Raw genomic sequence first — 10,418 nt, 5'->3', positions numbered from 1 at the left:
CTTCTTCACATTTTCTTTTTTTTTTCTTTTAATCTTTGATTTTTTTCTACTGCTTCTTCTCGATGGTTTGTTTTCATCTCGATTGGAGTTTGGCTCTTTTGCTTCTACTCCATTTCTTTTGTTGTGTTTTACTATTTCATCGATAGGAGTTTCTGGAATTGGTGGATTTCAGGCGTCAGTCTTTTTTGGGCATTTAAATCGCAAATTCAAGTGTGGGTTTCATAACTTTTTAATTCAATCGTGAATTATTGAACCAATTTTGTGAAATTCGATAATTTCAGGTATAACACCCCTTACCCATATTCGACATCGGAATAGAGTACGAGGCATTACCGAGTTATAAAATTCCATTAATGATTAAAACTTTCAAATTATTAACATGCTTTTATAATTCTTCATAATATAAATAATACAACATTTCCTACCAACCACAATCGACCTTCCGATAATCATCTCACTACATCTAATAATTGTACATATTACCAAATATAATTCAATTTCAATAATAAAACACATATATATATAATATTCATCATCAAATAACATTCACTTTAATTAAAATTATACAGAATATAGTTCATACGAACTTACAGGCTAAATTGCGAAATACCAAAATCTAGGGACATTTTGGAAATTTTCTATTTTCTCAATTTCCATCCAATCTTGATCTAAATTAATATTTCCTTCAATTTACTAATTTAAATAATAAAACAATTCATTTTATGCAATTTGATCACTTTTTGACATTTTACAAATTTACCCTTAAATTTTTACATTTGTTCAATTTAGTCCCTAAAACATATAAATTGGTCATTTTAATAAAAACTCATGCTAGTCGACTAATCATATATTTTCCTCCTCCTCCTCTCCATTCCACATCCTTAATATATATAACATTCTTATATGTAACATTATCTATAATTTCACATTTATTTATATTCATTCAAAGCTGTCCACTTGAGTCATAGTCACTAAATTATTTATATCTTGAGCTAAAGAACTCCAAATTGAGATTTGTTAATTTTCTCTGAAACTATACTCACATATCTTCTTACCATAAAATTTTCAGAATTTTTAGTTTATCCAATAAGTACATTTTATTCTTTAATGTCATCCCTGTTCTGCTGTCTGACAGTTTCGACCCTTCTTCACTAAAAATTAATTATCTCATCGTACGGGATTCAGATGATATTCCCATTTATTTATATTAAAAATAGACCCATTAATTATTTTAATCATGTAAATTTTAACCACTAATTATTTTTCTCCAATTTTTGATGATTTTCCAAAGTCAGAACAGGGGAACCCGAAATCATTCTGACCTTGTCTCACAAAATCTATTATATTTCATGATTTACAATTCCATTACTTACACCATTTCTTCTATGAGAAACTAGACTCAGTAAGCTTTAATTACATATCTTTTTCATCCTCTAATTTCATTTTTTCAATTTATGGTGATTTTTCAAAATTAACCTACTGCTGCTTTCCAAAACTGTTTTAGTGCAAAATGTTAATGACTAAGTTTATAACTTCCTTATTCCCTTTCTCTATAATATTTCTCATCACTTTCACTTATTTCTCTTCACTAATATATCAAGAACATAAGACCTTATATAAGAAAACTCTACTATAACATTATTTCCATGCTTTTCAATAATATCAAACTTAAAATATATTGAAGTATTGATGTTCTTACCTTGTACTATTGATTTCAATCTTTAACTTGATTTTCTCTCTCCTCCAGCCTCTATTTCTTGAATCTAACTTGATATTCTAGCTCCCCATAGTCTCCTTGTCAATTTTCTCTGTTGGTGGCTATGGAAATTTCTTTGATTTCTAAGTGAAAATGGTAGATTTTTGGTGAAAGGACCAAATTGTAAAGAAAACAAAGCTTTCTTTCTTCTCCTCTTCTTCTCACGTTAATGCATGCAAAAATGGTGGGGATGGATGCTTTTCATCATTCTTTCCACATATATATACTAAATAAATTAATAATAATAAAATAATATCATTTAAAAAAATCAAATTAAAATATTAATAAACTAATATTTATTTATTTATTAATCTAAAATATCTCCAACATCATCATTATCTTCTAGATTTCTCTCTCTTCTAATTGACCATTTTGCCCTTTATGATCTTTTAAAATTTCATCCTTGAGTCATCACTTAATTTGGTAAAATTGTGATTTCACCTTTTTCAATTTGGTCCCAATCCATCCATTTTTCTTAGTTTCTAGATTATTCCACCCTTAAAATATTTACACAATTGGTCCCTCAAATTTTTCATATTTACACTTTAACCCCTCAACTTTTGAGTATTTACTCTTAGGTAACAAAACTTTTCTCACTTTTACGATTTAATCCTTTCTTGAATTAATATGTTATAATATACTTCCCAATATTGCCATAACTCAAAATTACCCCTTTTTAGCACTTTATTTCCTTATTTTACTATATTAGAGATATTGTCTTACTTTCCTTATTGTAGGAATTTTTGGGGTATTACATCAGGTGTTTTGGTGATTGCGTAATCGTAATGTTGTATCGCTGTTAAATTGCATAAAATTTGACTAGTTAGGGTGTGTTTCTGCACTATTAGAGGTTAAGGATCTTTTGACGTCGGAATTCGTGTTTTCTGGGATGTTACGGGGTGGTTTCATGACCACACGAGTGGCCACGCGGCGTGTGCCGCACACGGGCAGTCCACACGGCCGTGTTCAATTGGGAATTTAAGGTTTTCAATGATTTTGGTACCACACGGCCTGGCCACACAGGCATGTGTCCCCACACGGGGGGGTGAGATCTCCACACGGTCGTGTCTCCTCTGCTCTTAATTTTTATCACTTTTGGATAATAAGTTACACGAGCTGTTTACACGGGCGTGTGACCCCTCCACACGCGCATGTGTGGCCTTCACACGGGCGTGTGTGGCCTTCACATGGTCATGTAGACCCCTACACGGCCTAGGCACTTCCACACGGCCTTGTGGCCCTATTTCACCAATTTTTGTATTGTGTCTGTTTTTGTTCTGATTATGATTCTGTGTGTTCCGACCCTTGGCTAGGTCTTAGTAAGGGTGGTCGGGACTTTGTTTCGACTTGGATTTTTGCGTTATTCGCTATCATGATGCTAATTAAGCGATTCGTTTGAGTGTTAATTGATGTTATGTTATATCTTATTCTAATTCTAGGCATTTGAATGTGTGCATTTCTGATTTCGTATTTTGTTTCTGTAAGTCTATCTTCGAGTGGTGTGTAGTTTGCATTTGCATTAGTCTTTTTAGGTTGGGTTGTGAAGAGAAGGAAGATTGTTTCTGATCTGGCAGTTTAACTGCAATTTATCGGTACAATGATTTACCGCAATGCACTGTACTGCATATACGCCAGCCTTGCTGCGTATTATTATCTGAGTGGCTTAGTCCACATACATGGTGTGTAGGGTTTGATGGGTCTTTCGAGGTCCTATGTAGTGTGTTTGGTTGGATGAGCTTATACAACTCTTTTGGGGTGTGATCGAGGGACGGAGAGGTGTTTTGGCTAGATGGGTGGGTGATTCAAACTGGCTCGGGTTAATCGAGTCGTTTCACAAAGTTTGCCCGATCATCGACGAAGAGAAGTTCTAGTAGTCAAAAAGGTGTAAATTTGTTTAAGGTTTGCGGAATCTTATAAATTGATTTTTGAAATGGATGGAAAGTTTAGAAAAATGTAGGTTCGGTTTAATAAAAGAAACAAAGGATAGATAATTTGGGATAATTGGTGGGGATGGAAAACAAACTTAACGGAAGAAAGATTCAACACTATATCGTAGTGTCACATTGTTTCTTATGTCGTTAAGGTGGTTTTGTGAAATAGAAGGTTGTTGAACGCCACACCGGGTTACGATGATAAGTTCGGAAACAAGTCGACAGACGCCACTAGCACGCTAGATAAGTCAACGAGACTTGTACGAAATTTGGAGAGGAGATTAACTCACTCAAGAACACAATGTTCATAAATCAAATTGGCAAAAGTCCTTTTACAAAATGAAATAGAAAACTATTTATAACCAAAACAAGGGCTAGCCGAATGGTCAATTACTTAGCATGAAAGTTCAGCTTTTAATTCAGATTAATGAAGCTGATTGTTCTTGAAATTTCTAGATTTCTTCATGTGCATGGAGGATGCCTAAAGTCCCTTCTAGATGCCTTGAAAATTCAGCTGAAATAATTGTTTGAACATGGGGGCTGGTGATGCATGTAAGTGCGGCCTAGGAGCTTGGAAAAATCTTTAATGGTGACTCATTGATCACCTAAACAGCTTAGACCTCATTAATAACGTTTTGGGGGTCTCCAACAGTCCAAGGTGTGAACAAGTGAAGATGAGCAGCCCTTGTGTATGAACACACAAAACTGAACAGCCCCTAATGTGAAAGGCATAATCGGCTGATGTAAACAGTCTTTAAAATGCATTGGGCAGCCAATTGGTCTTCTTGGAGAGCTGGAGAGCTTGGCTGAATAGTCACCTGGAAAACACCAAAAATCAGCACACCAACTTTAATTCCATTCATCCACCTATGCTGTCCAAGGGAAGTGTACCTGCAGCAAATAAATTCAACAAATTAAACACCCTTTGAACACATTAATTCGGCAGCATATATACTCAATAAACCTGCACATTAAATTCAGCTTAGACACAATTTTAGACTTCATTAAATTTGTCTAAACTTTGGACATAATTAAAACGTCTGAATCTACGACACATTAAAAAGATGTACTAATTAGAACATATTAAAACGATGTAATGAACTGAACACATTTATGCTATGTAATAAATAAGACAAAATTAAAAAACATGCATAAAACATATTTAACACACATAATTAAATTTGTCCAGATTTTAAAAAATTAAATACCTTAAACTAATTAATTAATTTAACTAGCAGCAATTTATTTATTTATTCCAGCATATTAACGCAAACTAAAAATAAGCTAAAGATGAGCTTCTCGAGCTATGTTTGAGCTAATTGGGCTTGAAGGAGATTGCATGATTTGCTTGGTTCACTGTTCCAAAAGCTTTCAAGTTGTCCACAAACGGCGTTGGCCCAAATTCCATCTATAAGAGCTAGAACGCCACCCTTGAATCTCTTGGTACGAGCACGAGTGATTGGACCCGTTGGAGACTCAAAAGGTTCTCGAGCTATGGTCGTATCAGGGGGTTTCTTTTCTACTTGACTGCATTGATGCGCATATGGTTAAGTGACTGGGTGTAAGTTCATTAGTCGGTATTTTGTCTGATTGACTTAACATGTGTGACTGATTTTGCGTGTATTGAGGTGTTAGCATAACGACGTTTTGGAACACCATGTTTGTGATGATAAGTGTTTTGGCACCGACCCATTGACAGGTTATTGGTTGAGTTTCTATCTATGATGTGGTGTGCTTGTTTGTTACGTTCTGTTGGGACGTTGACCTCGAATTTACCTTATGTTTCTGTATATCTCTGTAAGTTTGTTTTGCTATTGAACTGCTATCTAGAATTCTCTTCTCTAAATCTATTGTTAATCATTTTGAACTCACATTGAACTTGTATAGTTCACCCCCATCAGTTTTCTTTTTTAGGTATTTTCGTATGCTATTGCTGCATTCAGCACCTCGGAGGTCTCGGACAGCCACATTTTAGAATCAACTTTAAAAGTATTTTCATAAATTCTGCATTTATAAATAAACGGTTTGAATTGTAAATTTTATTTTGAATATTGTGGTATGAATTTTGGGTTTTACGCACGTAAGCATCTTTTGGACTAAAATTTTTGTAATATCAGGATTTTACTACAGAGAATTTTGTGTAACTTAAATACCGTTTGTTTTCTAGCCGGGTTATGGGACATTACACTCGAACTTTTCAAAAAGTTGAGGACGAAACCTCAATCAACGACAATACCAACCCATTAAAAAATCCGCCAACTTCCAACGAACAATATTAAAATTTTCTCAAAAAAATAACTGCGTCCTCAACAACTGAACATATATCATAAATACACCTTCAATAATCTATATATATCCATCATTCTGAAGCCATTCAACCACCTGCAGTTTTTTTTTTATGTATGCTTTTTAGTCGGTGGTGATCCCCATTGAGTATTATTGATAACAAGGATGGAGATCTTTTTAATTTCTCTGCTCTGGCTCAGCCATTTTGGAGATGGTGAGACATTGGGAGATGGCCATTACACTCACAAATCAGAAAATTACAACCAATTCATTATGTATATTTGCAATATGAAACCATGCATTTGTGGTTGGTGTTAGCTAAATTGCTATTAAATAAAAATTATTATATCTAAACTGACTTTAATTATATTTAGGAACTTAATTTACATTGAAATTCTATTATACCCTATCAAGTAATTACATACCCTATAAATATATATCCTATGTTCATTTTTTCGGACACTTTCAATTATCGTTTCCTTAAGTTTCATAGAAGCTAATTATTTTCGGTTTATTTTTAACGTGTTGGAATTCTATTGGCTTTTTTTAGTCATGAAGAAATATCAGCTTTTGTTCCTAATGCTTTACCTTGCATTATGTGTGAAACAATCTCACCAGAGGATTCTTTATCAAAAGCATGATGTTGAAAAAATTGATGAACGATTCTTTGATCAAAAGCAGAATGTTACTATCTCAAAAGATTATGAATTAATTAACCTTGTTAAAGTCATAGGTTCTAAAAGTATCGCATTTGATTGTAAAGATAGTTAACTAACAGATGGGTTTTTTTATTGGATTAGGAAAAGAGAGTTGTGCGATGGGTCTACAAATCCTAACCTTGAACCAATATGTGGAAGGTCACTGGGTTTGAAATTTAACCCAGTAACTTGTAATCTTTATATCGGTGATGCTTATTTTGGTCTTCTAATTATTGGACCTAATGGTGTTATAGCACAAACTCTTGTTAGTTCGGTCGAAGGAATCCCATTTAAGTTTATAAACGGGTTAGATATTGATAGTAGTACAGGAGTTATCTATTTTACAGATAGTAGTACTACTTTTCAAAAAAGGTATGTTTTTCTTTTGAACTATTGGAATTTTTTAATTTCAACTTTTTGAATATTTATATAATTTTTAATCAAGTTTTTAATATTTATGTATAAGTATGTGGATTTTTTGTCCAGATCAACTGATAGTAGCGAAAGGTTACTAAAATATGATCTACATACAAAAAAACACATCCGTTATATATATAGGTTTGATGCTTCCAAACAGAGTAGCTTTGAACAAAAATCATTCTTTTCTTTTGGTGGTGGAAACAACACGAAAAAGAATATTGAAGTTTAATCTTGGAACAAATAATTTTGAGCCCAAAGTGTTTGTTGAGCTACCTAGAGTTCCTGATAATATTAAGATGAACCATAAAAGAGAATTCTGGGTAGCTTTAAACGCAGGAAGGCTTGGAGAGATCAAGGATGATGTTCCGGTTACAAAATTAATGGGGTTAATCGAACTTTATATATTGGTTCGGTTACAAAATTTTATGTTGCTATTTTAAAATTTTAAGTTTTCATTCTATTAGTAAAATTAGTGTGATTAACTACAAAACTTTAAGTTGCTATTTTAATTGTTGTAGTTAGGTTACAAAACCTTAGGTTGTTACTTTAAAAGTCTAATTTGTTTTTAAGTGAGTTTTATGAGAATGTTTTATTTTTATTTTTCAATTTCCTGTATTAAGAAATATAAAAGTTAATAAAAAATCACATATATCATCTTTTGTTCTCGTATCATTACTTAGTTTCAATTTATACCTTTGAACCTAGAAATTGTATCGCGGGCATTGGATATTTAGAAACTCTAGCCAGGAATCAACCACCACAATCATATCATACTGCAAGCAGCCACCAAGAAGGAACCACCAGAATTTTGAAGTTCATCCTAGAAGGAAAAACCAACACAGTTGAGATCTTGAAATTGGATACTCTAAATGTGATATTCTGAAATTTGAGCCAACACAAATACTTTCATTTTGTGGTACAGTCAAAATTCACAAAACTGGTGTCTTCTGTTATTCTAGTCATTTAGTTACCATCATTTTGTGTTAAATAAAATCATTTAAAAAATATAAAGAAAAATCTTTATAATATAATATAAGACATATGACGTTTTTTTACTGGCAGGATATCCTGGTCCATTTTTTAAACGTAAAAGGACGATAAGGTTAAGTCTTAATCTGGAAAAGAAAATTTTAAAACCCAATTTTTTTTAAAAAAAGGCATATTTTAAGGACTTAGTGATGCATTAAGCCATAATTTATTTTATCTAAACTGCATTGTGCATTTATTAAATGGTTGGACTGTTAAAAGAACTGCTTATTGTGGCTCTTATTATATAGTTGGACTGTGGAGTGGAAGAGAGTTGTTTAAGTCAAAGAAGTCTCTACGTATTATACAAAAAGATGCATATTCTGAGGATAAAGGTTTGGCCATTTCATATATCTTTATACCCTTTGAATCATTTTATACTTTCTTAGTGGAATCAATTAACATTATCTACTTTCCACAAACAGGCTTGAGAAGCATGTAGAGAAATTTGTTAATGAGAGAGTTGAATATCTTGAGTTAATTGACTAAAATGATGCACAAAGTGCATGGCACATATATCAGATTAGGAAATTGTGAGGATTCATTATGATACTATACTATGGAGAGACTTCAATTTGTGTCATTTTCCTTTAGATAAATTTTTGATCAAAATAAATAATATCTCATAGTTTCGGTGCGAGTTTTATTAGCAACTAGTGACACATAATCTATTATGTTAGGGGAGAATTTTAAGGAAACAATTTAGGCAATCTTAATCTTCCTTCTGCCATTTTTCATCAAATTAATAATGTTAAAACAGGGCCCTGAGTTAGCAGCTTTTTTTTTTCAAGCTCTTCTGATCTTTAAGAAATGAGAAAAAGGGCAACCAAAAATAAAAAAGGGAAAGAAGAGAGAGAGAGAGAGCAAATTAGCAATGACCCTCTGTTTGGCAAGAATCAGAGAGAAAATGGAAGTTCAGACCACACTGCTTTCCAACAAATGCTGATACAAAATGCCAACACCCGTGACATGGAACACTTCCTTTTTCCTTTTTGTCATAACGCTAGAGCTTAGAAGATTAAAAACTAAATGGATATTCTTTACTTAGTCTTTATGCTAAAACAATGTTAATCTTGGATTAGTGGGGCATTAGTTTTATCATCGAAGTCGGTAATATGCTTTGGCAAAGCTGAAATAACTAAGTTTGTTGGTTAATGTTGACCAAACTTAAAATATTCTACAAAAAGATGGCTATGAAGCCTATAAATAGGCAATCCCGCACCCCCCCAAGCTATGCACTATCAACCCTGAATTTGATAACTTTCAATGGCGAGCTTCAAAGTTTTATTCTACCTTTCCCTACAAGTTTTGTTCTTGGTTTCGAGTTCCGGTACTCGGTTGTTTCATCCGTTTTCGACTGCTGACCCGGCATTGGAAATGGAATCAAAACCACAGTATAAGGCTAGTAGTACAGATGATGAAGTAGAGATAACTTATAGGTTTGAATCCAAACAATTTTCAGGCACAGACCAGTTAGCATTGGCAGTTGCAGGCAAACAACACTCTAAAGCAACCATTATTGAAGCCAACCGTCCATTGATCGAAGAAGGCAGGGAAGCCATTAAAGCAAGCATTCAAAGAAATGGCGGAATCCCATTCGAGTCGAAACGACTTAGTCCAGGGGGACCTGACCCTCATCATCATAAATAATCATGCGTTTTGTTAGCAGCCGGTGATTTGCACCATCAGAAAAAAGAGAGAAAAATGTTAGAAATTTCATTTTCCATACATTTTCTTTTACTTGCTTCTAGTGTAGATCATTTGGTGTGTGGATGACTGTTTGTACAATTGTTCTTCAATTACTTAGCTATTGGAGATCAAAATAAGGTGACATAATTTGACCAATAATATATCAGACTTCAATAATCTATATATCCATCATTTTGTAGCAATTCAACTATCTGAAGCTTTTATTTTCTATGGATAGACTTCTTTTTAACATTTTTCTGGCTAAACTACTTTGGAGATGGTGGGATGTTCGGATATCTTCATTACACTCACAAATCAGCAAATTACGACCACCTTCATTTATTTTTTTGGGAATCCATCTAGCTTCACTCTGCAGCACATGCATTTGCGATTGGTGCTAGCTAGATTGTTGTTCATGTCATTTTTCACCACAAGTAAAATTAATATTATCTCTTCTTTTTTATCACATATACGCACATATATGGGATGAATAGACTTGATATGATGTAAACCATATTAATGATTTTAACTGCATGTCATAAATTAGCACTCTAAATTTCAACTAATATGTGCTTGATATTGATATCAAAAAGAAATGTGTGGTATTTGGAT

General features: G+C 33.2%; 1 pseudogene; it reads left to right on the top strand.

Annotated features, from left to right (window-relative positions):
- The first annotated feature begins 6,525 nt into the window (after positions 1-6,525).
- On the top strand, positions 6,526-8,606 carry LOC105786704 (protein STRICTOSIDINE SYNTHASE-LIKE 10-like; annotated as a pseudogene).
- Positions 8,607-10,418: the final 1,812 nt, after the last annotated feature.

The sequence above is a fragment of the Gossypium raimondii genome, chromosome 1, assembly GCF_025698545.1.
Source record: "Gossypium raimondii isolate GPD5lz chromosome 1, ASM2569854v1, whole genome shotgun sequence".
NCBI lineage: Eukaryota > Viridiplantae > Streptophyta > Magnoliopsida > Malvales > Malvaceae > Gossypium > Gossypium raimondii.
Note: the sequence above shows the minus strand (reverse complement) of the source record. Positions and strands in the feature narration are given on the sequence as shown.